We start from the raw sequence: 18030 nt of genomic DNA, 5'->3' as shown, positions 1-18030 counted from the left end.
CCCCGGCCCGGCCCCCGGACCGCCTCCGGGGAGGGGCCTCCCGCCGCCGGCCCCGCCCCGCCCGGGAGCCGCCCGCGCGGGGCCGGGCGCACCCGGCGCGTAGAGGAAGGGTCCCTGCACCGGCCGCCGGGAGGGGACGGAGAGGGTGGCGACCGCCAAGCTCCTCCCCGGGCGGACCCTGCCCGGGCGCGGGAGGTGTGTGCGTGCGGGGGGCGTGCAGGGATCTGGACCTCCGTGCTCTCCAGCGGGGCCCCGCACTCGATCCCAAGCCCCCAGCCCCGTGCCCAGCGCCGTGGGCGAAGGCCAAGGTCAAAAGTCCGAGTCGGACTGCGCGCGCCCCCGCCTTGCAGACCAGCTCTCGCGGCCTCCCCTCGGGGAGCTGACGGTCTAGACCGGAGTAAGTCAGCGCCGGGGTCGGTCTGAGCTCAGAGCCTCGGGCACCGTTGGCTCAGGGAGACCAGGCCGGGCCGAGGATGCAGGTGGAAGGCGGCCGCGCTGCACGCCACCCGGGAAGATGGGAGCCGTTCCTCCCCAGGCCGGTCATGGAAGGGATGCGATGGAGGCGAACAGAGAGGGCTCCGTGCTCTGTGGGCTTGCAGAGCCCCTGGACGGGAGGAGAAAACACCCCCATTTCCTTGCAGGACACCCTGTGGACACCCTGTGTTTTCATTTTATCGCACGCATCACGCCTTGTAATGATCTGTTTACTGGGAGAACTAGAGCAAGGTTGTCTGAAGAGTGAACTCAGGTCAGACCGCCTGGCTTTGACTTCTGGGCAGCTCGCTGACTTCTGACCAGCTCTGCGATGTAGGGCAAGTCACGCAATCGTTCCCAACTTCAAGTACATTCTCTGAAAACCGGGAGGAATAATAGATTCCACCTCACAGCGCTGTGAGTGTTAAAGGGACTAAGGCACCGTAAAGCACTTAGAATAGTACCTGGCACTAATTAGAACAGTGTCAGCTGTAATTATTTGTTTAGTATTTGCCTCCCCGCTAAATTGTAGGCTCGGTAGGCAGGGTCTCTGCCTCCCTTGTTCGCCAGTGTGTGTATACCCAGCCCCAGACCTCTGTAAACATTTGTGGAATGAACTCCCTAGGGCCCTGGCAGAGGCAGCTACCATCCCCTCCTCCGTCCCCACTGTCAGAATATGGTAGGACCCAGGCACATAACTGTCTCTGTGGTTCTCAACCTGTGGGTCGCGACCCCTTTGGTGGTCGAACGGCCCTTTCACAGAGGTCGCCTAAGACCATCCTGCATATCAGATATTTACATGACGATTCATAACAGTAGCAACATTACAGTTATGAAGTAGCAACGAAAATAATGTTATGGTTGGGTCACAACATGAGGAACTGTATTGAAAGGGCCAGAAGGTTGAGAACCACTGGTCTAGGTAGAGGGGAAACTGGCTGGGCAGGTTCCTGACCTGCTGGGACCTCTATACCCCAAGTCAGGGACCAGCCCCAACTGGGCAGGCAGAGCTCAGCCAACTGCTGCAGCTCAGTCTTAATTACAGCAGGGCGCCCACTGGGAGTCAGGCCTCCATTGTCAGCAGGCTGGCTGGCCTGCAGAAGGCAGCTGGGAGGTTGAGAGTCCTCCCAGCCTCCTAGGCCACCTCCCTGAGGGGGTGGGTGGAGCAAAGCTCCCCAGGAGGGCTCCTATCCTTACCCAACAGTCCTGGGAGCTGATCGGAAAACCCAGCCTGCCCAGTGGGGAGGATGGAGCAAACCGGAGAGGGAAACTTTAGCAGATTGCCCGGGAGGAGGGCCGAGAGGACCAAGAAGGAAAGGGTTGAGGTGACAGCACACCATGCCCCACCCCTCCCCAGGCAACAGGAAGTAAGGCGCTGGGGAGTAAGGCCACTTCCTCTCCTGAACCCGGGTGAGAGCCTGGTTTCAAGTCCCAGCGCGGGGCAGTGAGAGTGTGCACCTGGGAATGACAGTCAGTCATGAGTTCCTGTGGTTCACGGGAAAGGCAGCGTGCAGGCCGAAGCGGGGGCTGCCTGTGGGTTAATCATCAGTGTGCCTTTCCCAAGCCTGACCTCCAGATGCTGAAACTTTATATTCATTATCACAAGGTGGAGTGAAGACAGGGAGGTCAGCACAAGCACAAGCACAGACTCAGGGCTGCCCTGGAGTCAGTCCCCTAGGGAACCCCGGGGGGAACCGTCAAACAGGACCGCATCCCTGACCTTCCCCACGTGCCCGCTGTGCGAGGGGATGGCCCTGTTAGGTGTTTTAGAGGAACCATACAAAGCGCTTCGCATCGAGTTTCTGGGTAACAGTGAGAGTGGTGAGAAAAATATTGGGGTGGAGCCTCGGGGTGCCTCACCGTCATGAGTAAGGAGACCCAGCCTCCTTTCAACGCAATTTATCAACTGCCTACTAAGTGCTTGGCACTGCCTCTTTGTGAAACCTCCACGTAAAGTGGACAATTAGGATTGACACAATTGGAAGGAAACTCAAATCATTCTCTCCTTTTCCCTTCCCAGGTCTCCCTCCCTCCTCCCCCCCTCTCTCACTACCTCTCTCAACAGCTCAGACTCCGATGTGGATGTGGCCTGTGGCCGCAGTGGCAGTTTACACACAAACACACACCCTCCTTGATCCCCATTGCTATAGCACCCACACAACCTCCAGCTACCCCACAGCAATTAGAGGGAAGATACATTTAAATAATGACGAGTTCGCTGGCTCCCTGCGCCTCAGTATCTATGGCAACCTCCTGGGGTCCGGGAGCTGCGCTGTTCCGGTTGCAGCCAGTCCCCTGGGCAGCACCAGCACTCGGGCAGCACCGCAGCGCTGAGCCGGAGCCGGAGCCGGGAGCCGGGAATTACACAGGAAATAGATGCCCTGATCGTCACTGGAGGGCCCACTGGGTGGGACCCTCCGTCATTCTGCCGATCTTTCTCCCTGAAGGCTCTGAAAATGACACCCTGGGACTGCCCTGAATGAGAGGAGCTTCCCTCCCTAATTTCGGAATGCAGTTTTAGAGAATGAAAGTACTTATTCTTCAAACATGAGGAAAATGAGCAGTTGGAAATGAGGTGCTTACATGCAAGGGGGCTGACAGTCTTGGAAACAAAGCATAGTTACCTGCTTGTTAGGGGACGTTGTAAAATAAATTTGAAGAGAATTCAGTTTTGTGCCCATGAAGGGTTTTTCAATCCACAGTACACAGCACCCTACAACTGCCCGAGCAGTTGCTCAGCATATATTGGGGTTCCACATAAGATTTTGTTAAGAGTCCCGGACTTAAAAAGAAAAAAAGTCCCTGCGAGAAGTTTGAAACTCATTGGACCAGTGGCTTCTGAGGTGCCCTCCAACTTTGAGATTCTATGACTAATTTTGGAGAATTAGGGATGATGAGGTCATGGCCTCTCTCCAAGGACTCTGAGAAAATCATTTGAGGCGTTGGAAACTAGTGAGAAAATGTTATGACGGGGATAGAAAAGAGAAGGCGCTCGGCTGGCGTGGGTCAGTGGTTGAACATCGACCCATGAACCAGGTCACGGTTTGATTCCCAGTCAGGGCACATGCCTGCGTTGCGGGCTCAATCCACAGGAGGCAGCCGATCCATGGTTCTCTCTTATCATTGATGTTTCTATCTCTCTCTCCCTCTCCCTTCATCTCTGAAATCAATAAAAATATACATATTAAAAAAAAGAGAGAAGGAAAGACCAATGAAAAAAATTTAAATAGGCAACTCCCAAACTTAGGAGGGGGTGAGAGACGCCCTTCTCTCTCCTGGAAGGCACATCAAATCACAACCACGGAAAAGGTGATGTGACCCATCCCCAGTGGGACCTACTCCCCACCCAGACCCGTGGTCCCATGCCTCCCGTGTCAAGGAGCTGAGAAAAAGGATGAAGAACCGCAGATTAAATCAACGGCTGCTGTATTTCTTAAAAGAGAAGCTGAGATATGAAGGTGAAGGGCTAAAGGGTTGGGCGTAGGGCCTGAGAAATTGGGGTGAGAGGCGGAGGATATTTGGGGTGAGGACTGAAGCAGATGGTGTGAGGTGTTTGCATTGATGAAGTTGTCTGAAAAGATTCGTCTCTTGTGGATCTTAACATTTTCAGATTTTCAAGTGATTTGTGGGAGTATGTAATGTGAGGAACTCCATTTTCCAGCCAAAGAGCAGTGTGGTTCCCCACGCCCAGGCCAGGGCTCCCTCGGCCTCCGACTCTCCACCAAGCCCCTTCAGATTGTGCAGCCTTCAGGGCAGAGGGTATCTGATCGTTCTTCTTGTATCCTCAACACCCAGCAGGAGACCTGGCAGGCACTGGTAGGTGCTCAGTAAATATTTGTGGAACGAATGAAGAATTGGGGCAAGAGGCCAAGATATTTGGGATGGAGAGGGAGCACTGGTGGAGAGGTGACAGAGCTGTCATCAGAGGAAAAGGAGAGGCACTGAGGCGAGGGGCTGGCTGCCTATGGGAGCAGGAAAGAGCAGGCAGGAAGAGCAGTGTGTGGGGCCCCTGGTGGGCAGACCGGAGGCACACAGGGTGCTGCTAAGGAGCAAAGGGAAAGCAGGAGGTGTGGTGAAGATCCTTGAAACCATCATGGTAGCTAGAGTTTAGGGAGAGCTTGCTACATTCAAGACACTGGCACTAAGCACTTTACATAAGCTATTCCTTTTAACCCTCACCATCACCCTGTGAGAGCAGGAGCCTCAGCCCCGTTTACAGAAGAGGAAACTGAAGTTTAAGAAGGTGAAGGGGCTTGCCTAAGGGCAAATTGCTAATACTAGTACGTGGTAGAGCCGGATGACCGATTGACAGGAAGTGAATAAAGAGTAGTAGCCTAGACAGCCTCTGGATCTTTGGTGTGGAGGTTCAATTCAGACATGCTTCTACCACCCATGGGATCTAGATTGGAATCTTAAACCCAAAGTGGATTTATCCCAATCTAGTCCCAGTCCCAAATCCAGGCACTCACTTAGAAGCGATTCATTCATTCATTCATTCATTCATTCATTCATTCAATGTCATTTTATTGAGCACCTCCTTTGTTCCAGTCACTTAGGAAACAAGAGAACAATCCTATAAAACTCCTGCCCTCAGAATTTACATTCTTGTAGGCAGGCAATGGACCCAGAAAGAGGTCATTTTAGACTAGAGTAAATTCTACAGAGAAAATAAAATAAAACAATGGGACAGAGAGTTGGGGGGGGGGGAGATACAGAATTACTTTAACTGAAGTTCTCAAACAGGCTGCTCTCAGAAAGTGACTTTCCAGGGAGATCTAAATGATGACAAGGAGGCAGTCATTTGAAGATCTGGGACAAAAGCATTCCTGGTGGAAGGTGCAGCAGCAAAGGCCTGAGATGAGAATAGTCGCAGTGTATTTAAGGGCTGGGAAGAAGGTGGTATGACGGGAACAGAGTGGGCAAGGCAGGAAGCAGGAGGAGAACAGGACCGAGAGGCCCTAGTAAACCCACTGTCGTTGCACAACCACCTTGGTGCTGACTCCAAACTCCACGGGTCACAGGGCGTCCACAAGGGCAGGCCGCCTCCACGCCCACTAAGGCGTGAGACCGGAAACCCAGCTCACTGCCAGAAGATACCTTTATTAAGGACGGACATCGATCCGGGCCTGGAGCAGGGAACGGTGCTGCCCCTTGGCTCACACAAGGAGGGGAGGGGAGACGGACTCAGGATGACTTCCCAGAGCTCTGGGGACTCTGGGGCTGGCGTGCTGAGGGGTTCTGCAGAAACAGCCAGTGCCCCTTAGTCCTGTTAGACAACCATCTCCCTGCTCTGGGTAAGCTTCAGTCCTAACTCCTATAGGGGAGAGGAAGACACAATTACGCAGGTCAGAGAAGCTCAGGCTTGTGCAAGATCCTATGAAATCACATCTTGCCCTGTCTTAAAGGGGCTCTACTCACTGGGGGGCAAGAAGATCAGCCTGAAAATAGAACAATGGTACTGTTACCAGCAAGACAGGGACCTCTTGAGGGCAAGATTTCAATCCAGAGACCAAGTGTAGCAAAGCAAGAAATAATTTATTGATGGCAGCAAAATATCATGGGGTCCCTTAGAGGTTAGGAGAGACCAGTGAGTGCCAGTGGGGCAAGGAGAGGGGGAGGGCTTGGCATGGGCATGCTCCCCGGAGAAGAGTGCACTGGGACCTCCATCTTCAGGTTTGTTGTTGTTGTTTTAATTTCAGAGAGAGGGGGAGAGAGAGCTAGAAACGTCAACGACGACGAGAGTCACAGCCCCTCACTGGGGATCAAGCCCATAACCCGGGCATGTGTCCTGACAGGGAATCGAACCTGACCTCCTGGTTCATGGGTCAACGTTTAGCCAATGAGCCACACTGGCTGGGCCATTTTCAGGGGTTTTAAAGGCTGGGCATTTAGGGGAGATCTTAGAGGCAGATCAATAGAATATTCATCAACTTTTTGCTGATGCGCCAAATTGAGATTTATTCTCTTAATTTATCTGTCCTTGGGTGTGGTTGGCTAATGGCACTAATTGGATTTCTGCTACCTGTAGGGTGATTTAAGCTCTTTCCCTCTGGTTGGCGAGAAGAAGGGCAAACCATTCACTCTTAAGTATCCTTGGTTTAGGGAAGATAGGATTCACTAGGTGGCTGCAAACTGCTGTTTAACTACCTGTCTTAGTTTCCCCATCCCGTTGGTTCTGGAATTTTCCTAGCTTCTTACTGTGCTATGACAGTACAAGACAACAGATTAGTAACATAGACAGTGTCTGGATCTGTGTACAAATGCTGCTTGAATCATACCTCCCTCCCCAGGGCCTCGCCTCCAGTTCTCTGCTCAGGTGTCACTCTCTGATAGCAGCTCTCCCTGGCTTACTGACCAGACCAAATCCTTCTAATGGCAGTCCTGAAGGTCCCAGTCACCATGGCTTCAAAGCACTGCCCACGACGATAGGGTCTGCGTCTGCTCACGGTCATGCTGGTATCCTCAGTGTCTAATGTGCTTGGCGCGTAGTAGGTACCGCAGGGGTTCAGAATGGTCACTCACAGATGTGCTTCTGTGGCATGTGGATCACTCTGAGCCAAAGGCAACTGAGACCCTGCAGGCTCAAGAGAAACTTCTGTCCCTACCCCCTAACTCCCTAGAAGAATCTGAAGTAGGGGACTTGCCCATAGTAAGAGAGGATCAGAGATAACCTTCCCTGACACAGCTACAGGGTAGGGCAAACGTCTCATTCCTGCAATGGCCCTCTAAGCCCCCAGGCACCTTACCTCATCCGCAGCTCAGAACGCCATGTGTACCTCATTTTAACTCTCTGTCCCTGCGTGTGGGTGGGGTCTCTGACTCATGTACGTGGGGTTCCCAGATGTATGTCTGTAATTAAATTTGGTAATTTTCTCTTGTTAACGTCTTTTTAAAAATTTAATTACTAGATCAGCAGAGGAAAGCTGCTCCCTCCCCCGCAGGACTCAATTCATGGAAGGTAAAGGCAACGTACGAGGAGAGTTTTAAAGGGAGAGCAGTCAGAGAAGTTGGAATAGTCCGAAGAGACCTCGTGGAGGAAGTGGAAGGAGGGGGGTGTTGGCAGTGGAGGTGGGGGTCAGGTAAGGCATTGCTGGTGGAAAGGAGAGTGAATCAGGCCCCGAAACACAGAGGACTTGGCAGGAAAACTGGGTGGTGAGGGGGTGGGAAAGGAGGGTGTCGAGAGTGGAGAAACAGGACAAGAGCTGGGGACCATCCAGACATAAATAGTTGGTGCGCTTATAGGCCAGGTGGACCCCAGGACGGACCAATGCCCGACTTTCTGGTTTCCAGAGCTGGTCCAGAGGCTCTTAGATCCCAGACCTGAACTAAAGATATTACCTACCGGATATTCCCACTTGAATGTCCCGTTGTCCCCTCAAATGAAACATGATCCAAATCCAAATGAATCCAATTGAGCGGCAGTATCACAGTGGTTAAGAACACTGAAGCCAAATCCTGGCTCTGCCTCTTACTGACTGTGGGAGCCTGCACGTTTTATAACTTCTCTGTGCCTCAGTTTTCTCATCTGCAAAATAGGGATAATGATAGGACTCATCTCACAGGCTTTTGTTTTTGTTATTTTATTTTTAGAGAGAGAGAGGAAGGGAGAGGCCGAGACAAAAGGAGAGGAGGAGAGAGAGAAACATTGATGTGAGAGCAGAATATTGATCAAGATGGATGGGCTGGGCTGGCTGGTGTGTCTCAGTGGTTGAGCATTGACTCATGAATCAAGAAGTCCCAAGTTCAATTCCTGGTCAGGGCACATGCCCGGTTGTGGGCTCGATTCCCTGTAGGGGGTGTATAGGAGGCAGCCCATTGATGATGTTTCTCTTTCATTGATGTTTCTATCTCTCTATCCCTCTCCTGTCCTCTCTCTCTAAAAATCAATAAAAACATTTTAAAAACTTAAGGGGAAAAAAAAATTGATTGGCTGGCTGCCCCCTGCACTCACCTCACCAGAGATCAAGCCCACAACCCCCAGCATGTGCTCTAACCTGGGATTGAACCAGCAACTTTTCAGGGCAAGGGATGATGCCCAGACAACTGAGCCTCGCTGGCCAGGGCTCACAGGGTTTTAGGAAAAACAAATTATTAACATGTAGGAAGAGTAAAACAATAAGGGCCCAATAAACATTAATTATTATAATTATTCCCCAAACCACCCTTGACTCGTTTTCTTGTCCAGTTTCTTTTGCTCAGACAGTGACATAATTATCCTGGCAATGACCTATGTTCAGAATCTGGGAGTCAACTTTGACTCATTCCTTATCTCACTTAGTGGGCAGAGCCGGGTTCAAATTCTGCCACTTACTAGCTGTGTGACTTTGGGCAAGTTACTTAAACTCTATAAGCTTCATGTTTATATATATATATGTATTTTTATTTTTATTTTATTTTTATTGATTTCAGAGAGGAATGGAGAGAGAGAGAGAGATAGAAACATCAATGATGGGAGAGAATCATTGATTGGCTGCCTCCTGCATTCCCCCTTCTGGAGATTGAGCCCACAACCCAGGCCCGTGCCCTTGACCGGAATTGAACCTGGGACCCTTCAGTCCGCAGGCCAACGCTCTATCCACTGAGCCAAACCAGCTAGGGCAGCTTCATGTTCTTCAATGGGAAAATAAAGATGTCTTAACTTTCACTATAGGACTGTTAAAACAATTTACTGATAATATTTATAGGTGAATGGCTCAAGGACTGATGCTAAATAGATGGTAGTTGTTATTATCATCATCTTGTGTATCATTAGAAACCAATACCAGTATATTTTCTCCTTTAAATGTCTTTGTATTTATTCCATCTTTTCCATTTTCCTCCTACCATCCTAGACTCGGCCTCCTTACCCTCCAGTTACTGCCATAGCCCTCTTAACTTGGCCAACTCCACTTTATATTTCCTTTCCTTTCCCTTCCTTCCTCCCCCTCTCTTAATTGAACACCTACTCTTTTCAGGGCACTGTCTCTGCCCTCAAGAAGCTACCTCCTGTTGAGAGGACAAACTATAAACAAATATTTAATATGTGAGTTGGTGATAAGTGCTATGGAGAAAATTAAAACAGGAAAAGGTGACGGAGGTGCTATGTAATATAGAGGTCAGGGAGGCCCCTCTGCTAAGGGGAACATGGAGGCAGAGATCTTCAGGAAATAATATCACTTTCAGTAGGTCACATCTTTGCTGAAATGCTGCTTCCTTCAGAATGAAGTATGAATGCTCACTCATGTAGAACTGTATGGATCCTCTGCAATTCTAGTCAAGCTTGTGATTCTGTGCCACTCCCAGAATGCCCCTGCTTCTGCAGACATGCTCAACATGCTTACCAATGTACATTGTTAGATTAACAGAACTTATCTCTGAGAGTGGTGGTAGTGTGAATTTTTTTCTTTTCCTCAAACAAGCTTTCTAAATATTTAAATAATGAACATAGACCGCTTGAATAACAACAATAATGGGATATTTTCTCCCCATCATCTTACTTTAATCTCCATATAACCCTGCAGGTAAATTTTATAAACCCCATTTCACAGATGAGAAAACTGAGGCACAGAGAGGTTGTGCTGATCCACTGAGCTCAGCTCTTGTCAGGCTTGCTGTTTGATTTTTTTAGATTTAGTTTTGCCTTCTCAATTAGATCATAGGTTTCTTAAGGGCAGAGCCCTTGTCTTATTCTTGTATCTCCCTTTCCCCTCTCCTCTTAGATTTCATTAGAATACTATGTACTGTACATAATGGGTGCTCTTTAATGGATTAGTCTGTTGGGTGGCTGCTCTACTGTTCTATATGGTCCATTATCTTGCTGGTGGTGCCATCTTGTACTCCCTGGGCCCAAGGATGGAGATCCTGGAGATCCTCGGGGCAAAGAGGTGAGGAAGCTGGACCTCCACCCCCAAAGGGCAGTGATTCCGCTTGTCCACTAGAGGGCGCCGTAGGTCCGGTTTTACAGAGCCAACAGGCCTGTGGCTTACTCAGCTGACTCCCCGCAGGAGTCATTTTCAACCCCAAGACTGCCCTAGAACCCAAGGCCCCAGAGACAGCCTATCAGTATCCGTGGCTTCAGGTTCTTCCAATAGATCACCAGATTCTCGGACCTGGGATGAGTTAGTGCCAGAATAAAAGTCGCTGATGAGAGCTAGATAGACAGCAGGAGTGTACGGGCAGGTTCCAGATGCCCCTCAATTAGCCAAATCAACAAGCAAGCACAGAGCACCCCACTGCGCGCCTGCTGTGTACCACGTGGTGTGTTAAACTCTGGGACGAGCTCAGCGAACAAGACAGACTCTGTTTCTGCCTTCCCAGCTCTCTGATCTAAGGAAGTATGCAATGAAACAAGAAGTTATCGTATTGCGTGGCAAGCTGCTGACATGATTTCTGATCCAGGTTCTCCTTGGGTCTCATTTCCCTGCGGATTAGCCCCTGGGATAGCTACCTGCTTTAGAGAAATTAAATAAAGGTGAGATGCAGAAAAAAGAACCTTGCCCACATTCGGAGAATCACTGCAGAGCCCCCTGCTCTCTGAAACGGAAGGGTTCCCAGAGGCTCCCGCAGACCTGAGGGCATCTGGGGTTGGCACGGGTGCTGGCAGCAAGGACGTGCCAGGCCACCCCGGCACAGCTTCTCTGCTCTCTCTCCAAGTGGTCCCCAGACTTGGGGGTGTGGCCCAGGCTGCTGGCCTCCTCACTGTTTCTCTTTGCCTTCTCCTCTTCGTTCTCCCTTTTTTCAGATTATCAGTTGATCGATATACTTATCAAATCTTCCGTTCAAGGCATCCTTTTTATCTCTCCACCCCCCCCCCCCCCCGAAGCACGAGGCCAAGGAAATTACAACAGAGTTGAGGAGATAAGATAACTAGAGAGAGGGGTAGAGCGTCAACCCAGGAGGTCACAGGTCGATTCCGGTCAGGGCATATGCCCAGATGCGTGCAAGAGGTAGCCGATCAATGATTGTTTCTCATCATTGATGTTTCCATCTCTCTCTCCCTCTCCCTTCCTCTCTGAAATCAATAAAAAAAAGTATGTATATATTTTTTTTTTTAGAGAGAGAGGGGTAGAAACAGATAGACACCCATGAACTGTAGCATTTTGATAAGTGCAAATGGGTTGCTACAGACAGTGGTTGCTGGGGTGGGTCCCTGGGGGCTGAGGGGGTCTGGGAAGGTTTCCTTCCTGGAGGAGGTGAGCAGGGCCTTCCCTTGGATCTGCCCCTGGTGGGGTTCCTCCGGGAGAAGTATTTCCAGAGAAGAGAGAGGAGGGTGGAACAGCCCCCACCCCAGCTGTTCATTCCACTGTGCCTGGACAAGAGGCTCAGAGGCCCACGTGCTCGACATTCCTGAGAAGCAGCTTCTGAGTCAGAGCCCCAGAAACAGCTGAGGTGGCTTCAGGCTGGAGTCTTGGCTCTCTCTCCTTCTTTTCTGTCCAAAAGCAACTCCCTCCCCAGCCATTTGGATGTGACCAGAAACCCAAGCAGGGTTCTGGGGTGGGAGCCTGGCTCAGCCAAGTCTAGAAAATGTATTTGGTCCCTGCATCCCCTCCTGGGCTGCAGCCCTGAGGTGGAGGCAGGTGCCCGAGGCCACCTCTGCCAGGAAGCCCGAAGGGGAAGGGAGACTCACCTGTGCCTGCAAGCCACAGCTCCCAACGCAGCCATTGTTGGCTGCCTCTGGGAAGGGGGTCTTCGCTGGGACTTGGCTTGAGTTAAGACAGCAGCATTTCCCGGGCAATCTGCCAGCACCTCTTCACTGCCTGGGCGTGGGGCCCAGGACATGCCAGGGCAGTGCCAGAGAGCTGACTCAGGGGGCGGTCGGAGGGAAACAGAAAAACCCTTCGCACCCACTAAAGAGGGGAGCTGAAGCTGCCCCAGTGCCCGCTGGGTCGCCCTGGAGTGCCAGACCACCGGCAGGATCTGTGGGTGGGGCCACTCCTCGCCCCTGACCCCTGCAGCCCACATTTCCGGTAGCCACAGAAGAAGCCCAGGGCTGCTCTTCTCTCCCTGAGTGCCCCTCTTCCAACAGAGACTTCTGGATGTGCAAGTCCGGGTTTCCAAACCCCTGTCGGCAATTGATTCAGGCCCTGCCATTGTCACTTAAGATTGTGACCTTGGGCAAGTCACTTACTTTTGTGGATCTCAGAGTCCTTCTATTTAAAATGGGGTGAGTAATACCTGCTTGTCTGATAGGACTGCGGCGAGGAACAGATGAGGTCATGTCTCTGGAGGTATCTTAGATATCATAAAGCACTTTTATAACAAGGTATTATTATTGTCATGGTTATTCCTGAGACGGGAGTTGCAGCCGCGAGCCCCTGAGCCTCAGATTCCCTCTCTTGGTCTCTCTGGTCTGACCAGTTGCTTGCTCCTAACTCAGTCCCGAGCCTCAGAAGCCTTGTTATCAGGCCCTCCTGCCTGGCACGATGGTGCCAACTCGGGGAAGCAGTTCCCAACGCCCCGGCTCTGTTAAACCGGTTCTTTCCCTTCTAATCAATCTCCTCCAGTCCAGTTTGCCTGCAGTGATGACAAAGGAACCGAAAATAGCGCAGGCTCTGCAAACACTGCTGGAGAAAGCTTGGGCATAAGGCGCTGCCTGTCACCTGTGGGCCTGTCTGGGCATCCCAGCCAGGTGCAGCCCTCCGTCCTCCAGGGCCTGGAGCGCCTTCCCCGCTGCAGCACGGGATGACAGGGCCTCCTGTCAGCACTTTGGGTGGCTGGGTTGGATGACTACCCGGAAAACTGGCTTGTCCAGAGGTGTGGGAGGGGGGCTCATGGTTCCCCCTACCAGCTCCTCACACCCACACTCTCAGGGCCTTTCCTTGCACCAAGAGGCCAGGCAAGCTGGGCTAAGGTTGTGCAGAACAGTAGCTATCGTGGCCCCAGGGAGGGCTGTGCATTAGCAACCAGGAGGGTCTGATTCCGAAGACCCTCCGGCCAGCCTGTCCTGGCTTGTCACTCTTGCTGCAGAACCAGTTTGGTGTGGGTGGCTGCTGGGCTTGCCTGGTTCTGACACTTCCTAATGTGACTTACCCTGGTGGGAGTGGTGGCTGCTGCGGCCGGATTCAGAGGAGGAGGAGGAGGCTCTCAGCAGTGAGCCATGAGCTGGAGCTGCCACTCGAGCAGCAGCATTCATCATTGCTCAGCGGCTCTCGAAGTCTGTGTGTTTCAAGCCGTCATTTCCATGCGGCACGAGTCTCCTCCACTTTTAGAACTTTCTCATGCAAATTTTTCTTAAACACTTTTCTTTAGCTAATGTGTTCCTTTCCTGGTTGATTGCTATACGGAAGACAGGTGAAGTCTTCATTTACATCTCCTACCGAATAAACGAACGGTCTGTTGGCCAAATCCAGATTTCAAACCTGTTTCGGTCGACATGCACCATTTTAATTGGAAAGTTTTAACATAAAAGGGAATCTAGCCCAGCCAGGGTGGCTCTGTTGGCTGAGTGTCATCCTGGGCACCAAAAGGTTGCTGGTTCAATTCCTGGTCAGGGCACATACCTGGGTTGTGGGTTTGATCCCCTGTCGGGGCAGGTACAGAAGGCAGCTGATCAATGTTTCTCTCTCACATTGATGTTTCTCTCTCTCCCTTCCTTTCACTAAGTATGTCCTCAAGTGAGGATTAAAAAAAATAAAAGAAACCTAGATTTCAAATATTTCCTTTTATTATTATTATTGATTTTTAGAGAGAGAGGAAAGGAGAGGGAGAGAGAGAACTATCATTGTGAGAGCGAAACATCAGCTATCTCCAGCATGCCCTCTATGAGGGATCAAGCCAGCAACTCCTGCATGTATCCTGACCAGGAATTGAACCAGCAACCTTTCAGTTCAAAGGATGATGCTCAACCAATTGAGCCATTCCTGCCAGGGCTCAAATATCTCTTTCTTTCTTTTTCTTTTTTTGTTGTTGTTGTTAATCTACCCCAGGATATTTTTTTTCATTGATTTTTTTTTAGAGAGTCTGCAAGGGAGGGAGGGAGAGAGAGAAAGAGAGAAACATCAATGTGAGAGAGACACATTGATTGGTTGGTTGCCTCCCACACACGCCCCAACTGGGGCCTGGGATCAAACCTGTAACCCAAGTATGTGTCCTTGACTGGGAATCGAACCCATGATACTTCCGTGCACAGGCCAATGCTCTAACCACTTAACAACACTGGCCAGGGCAGGACTCAAATATTCTTAACATTTTTTGTCCTTAGGTTGGTCTCTCCCAGAAGCAGAACCTGAGAGGCTGCAGTTGCAATTAGTGGATTTGGTAGGTGACCCTCGGAAACTCCAGTTAGGGAGTGGAGAAGTGGACAGGGAAGGAAAGGGAGGAGGTCATTAGAATAAGTTGTCAAGAAAGTTACCATATGGGCATCTGGAGCTTAATTCTCCTGGGGATCTTGGGGAAATAGTACTTTGCCTAAGGGCAGACAACACATTTGCCTCCCTCATTGCTGGGTCCTCAGCATCTAGCGGAGTGCTTACTAGCAGATAGTAAGTATTCAATAGACCTTTGTTGAATGGATGATGACAGCTGATGGGTGATGGAGAGGGATTATGAGAGCTGTGAGAAACAGTGCTGTGCAGGATGCCACTGGAGGTAGGTTGGTACTTAAAGTGGCTTAGCTACCTACCAGGTTGGGGGGCGAAGGATGAAGGAAATGAGGTGGCTGAACTGTTGCAATTAGACTGTCTCCCTAAAGGCCTGCACTTCTACGAGTCTCTCAGGATTTGTTAAGTCTTGCATTCTACTCTCCCTCAAAGCAAGACCTCTGGGTTAGCGCCTATGCCAACAGTGTAGTCATTGCACTGTGAATCACTGCCCAGGACTGCTGTATCCCTCAGGGCTCAGACAGTGCATACCATCCGCTGGGCTTCCTAGCCCAAATCCAAACCGCCACCCAAACCCCTACCATGACCCTGCTCAGGACTCCCTCCCTACCCTAGCCCAAACCTTTGCTTTGGCCCCAATACCAATGCTGATCTTGATCACAATTGCTTTTACAGCCCTGGTGCCAACCCCAACTTTGATTCCCATCCTGACCCTAACCTTGGCCCAGATACATCCATGCTTCTGATCCGAGTGCATTATACATCTGTACTTTTATTGTTGTTATTTATAAATCTTTTATACATATTATTTTAGTTGACATTTACAACTCTATGTAATTATTGCCATTTTACAAATGAGAGAACGGAGACTCAACGTGAAAAATGCTCAAGGTCACACAGCTAGTAAGTTGGGGAGCCCAGATCAGACTGAGGTCTTGCAGCTCTAAATGCAGGACTATAGGAGTCTGGGTTACTGAAGCCCCAGATTTATGTCTCCATTGCCTTCGTGGCAAAGTGATCCTAGATAATCAAAGATCTCAGGGTACTAATCATAGCGGTGTTAATAATACTGGCCTTAACTACTGGGCAATTTCTTGGTGACAAGCAAAAATGCTAAGAGTCATTTCGTACATTATCTCATCTAACCCCTTCCCCCCCAAAGGCTACAGAGCTCTGTAGCCCCATTTTACAAATGAGTAAATTGCCCAAGGTCACACAACGTGTAAGAGGCAAGCCAGAATTTGAACCCAAGTCTCTCTGACTTTAAATGCAGTTCACCTGAACCTTTACAAAGAAATGGCATGGTGACAGGAAGCGGCTAGGAGCATGGGTCTTCCAACCGTGTTCCCACCATACCTTTTGAGCCGTAGTGCCAAATTCCAGGGTATGATGCTTGATTACCAAAACTGGGTCAAAAATGAGTCAAGCCTTGGTCGGACTGACTCACGGTGGTGTCTCTCAGCTCTAAAAGGAGACAGGAAGCCAGCTGCCAGCTGCCAGCTGACCACTGCGGGGGGATGAAGGCCCCAGAAGCACCCACCACAAGCTCTGTGGCATTGAAACATGGAAACCCATGCGCCTGCCAAAGAGAAGACCCAGCCTTTAGACTCATTTGAGAAATAAGACCTGCCAATCCTCACTTATTTCTCCGTACTTAGCTCTATCCCCTAACAGGGATCTATTTTGATCTCAACTTCTCTGTCTTTCATTTCTGACTCTCACACTATCATTTTCCTTCGTGAATAGGTTTCTTTGTCTCCTCCTAGCCCCCGTCCCCATCTCCGCTCATGACTTCTTTAAAAAATATTTTATTGATTTCAGAGAGGAAGGGCGAGAGAGATAGAAACATCAATGATGAGAGAGAATCATTATTGGCTGCCTCCTGCACACCCCCCACTGGGGATCAAGCCCACAACCTGGGCATGTGCCCTTGACTAGAATTGAACCTGGGACCCTTCAGTCCGCAGGCTGATGCTCTAACCACTGAGCAAAGCCAGCCAGGGCAGCTCATGACTTTGAATATCTTTGCAGCCACCTTCTCATGCCCTGTGTTTCCGAGTCTCATTCTCAGTGCCTGGTGGATCCCTAGTGTTATGGGATTCCCACACCCTTCCCTTTTTTTGGCAATTATTTTTTTGGGGGTAAAATATATACAACATAACATTTACCATTTCAAACATTTAAAAATATTTATTTATTTTATTGTGGTAAAATAGACATAATATAAAATCTACTTTTTAACCATCTTTTTTTACTCCTCATATGGGGATATGTTCACTGATCCTAGAGTCCTAGGGAGCGAGAGGGAGAGAGAGAGAGAGAGAGAGAGAGAGAGAGAGAGAGAGAGAGAGAAACATCGGTTGCCTCCTATACAAGCCCTGACTGGGGATCGAATCTGCAACCTTTTGGTGCACGGGACTACACTCCAACCCACTGAGCCACACCTTCCAGGGCATACTTTTTAACCACTTTAAGTGTGTACAGTTCAGTGGCATTAAGTACATCCACGCTGTTATGCAATCATCACCACTATTCATTTCCAGAACTTTTTCATCATTCCAAACGGAAACCCTGTACTCATAAAATATAACTTCCCCCTCCTCCCCCTCCCCCTCAACTCCTGGTAACCTCTATTCTACTTTCTGTCTGTATGAACTTGCCTATTGTAGGTTCCTCCTATAAGTGGATCATATAAAGATCACAGTATGTTAGAGCATGTATCAGACTTGCATTCCTTTTTAAGGTTGAATCATATTCCATTGCATGCATATACCATACTTTGTTTATCCATTCACCTGTCAATGGACAGTTGGGTTGCTTCACCTTTTGGCTATTGTGAAAAATGCTACCATGCATATGGGTGTACAAGTATCTGTTTTCAGTTGTTTTGGGCATATACCTAGAAGTGGAATTGCTCGATCATATGTTAGTTCTATTTAACTTTTGAGGATTTGCCAAACTATTTTCCACAATGGCTGTACTATTTTACATTCCATTATCAAGCAATGCACAGGGTTCCAATTTCTCCTCATCCTCACCAATACTTATTTTCTATTTTCTTTTATAATAGCCATCCTAATGGGTGTGAAGTGGCATGTGAGTAATCTTCACCTGAGGATATGTTTATTGATTTTAGAGAGAAGAGGGGGCGGGGGGGAGGGGGGGAGAGAGAGAGAGAGAGAGAGAGAGAGAGAGAGAGAGAGAGAGATATTGACCGTTTGCCTACTGCATGCGCCCTAGATGGGCTCAAACCCACGAC

Source organism: Myotis lucifugus, unplaced genomic scaffold (genome assembly GCF_000147115.1).
Source record: "Myotis lucifugus unplaced genomic scaffold, Myoluc2.0 scaffold_69, whole genome shotgun sequence".
In the NCBI taxonomy this organism is placed as follows: domain Eukaryota; kingdom Metazoa; phylum Chordata; class Mammalia; order Chiroptera; family Vespertilionidae; genus Myotis; species Myotis lucifugus.
This window is presented reverse-complemented; position numbering follows the sequence as displayed.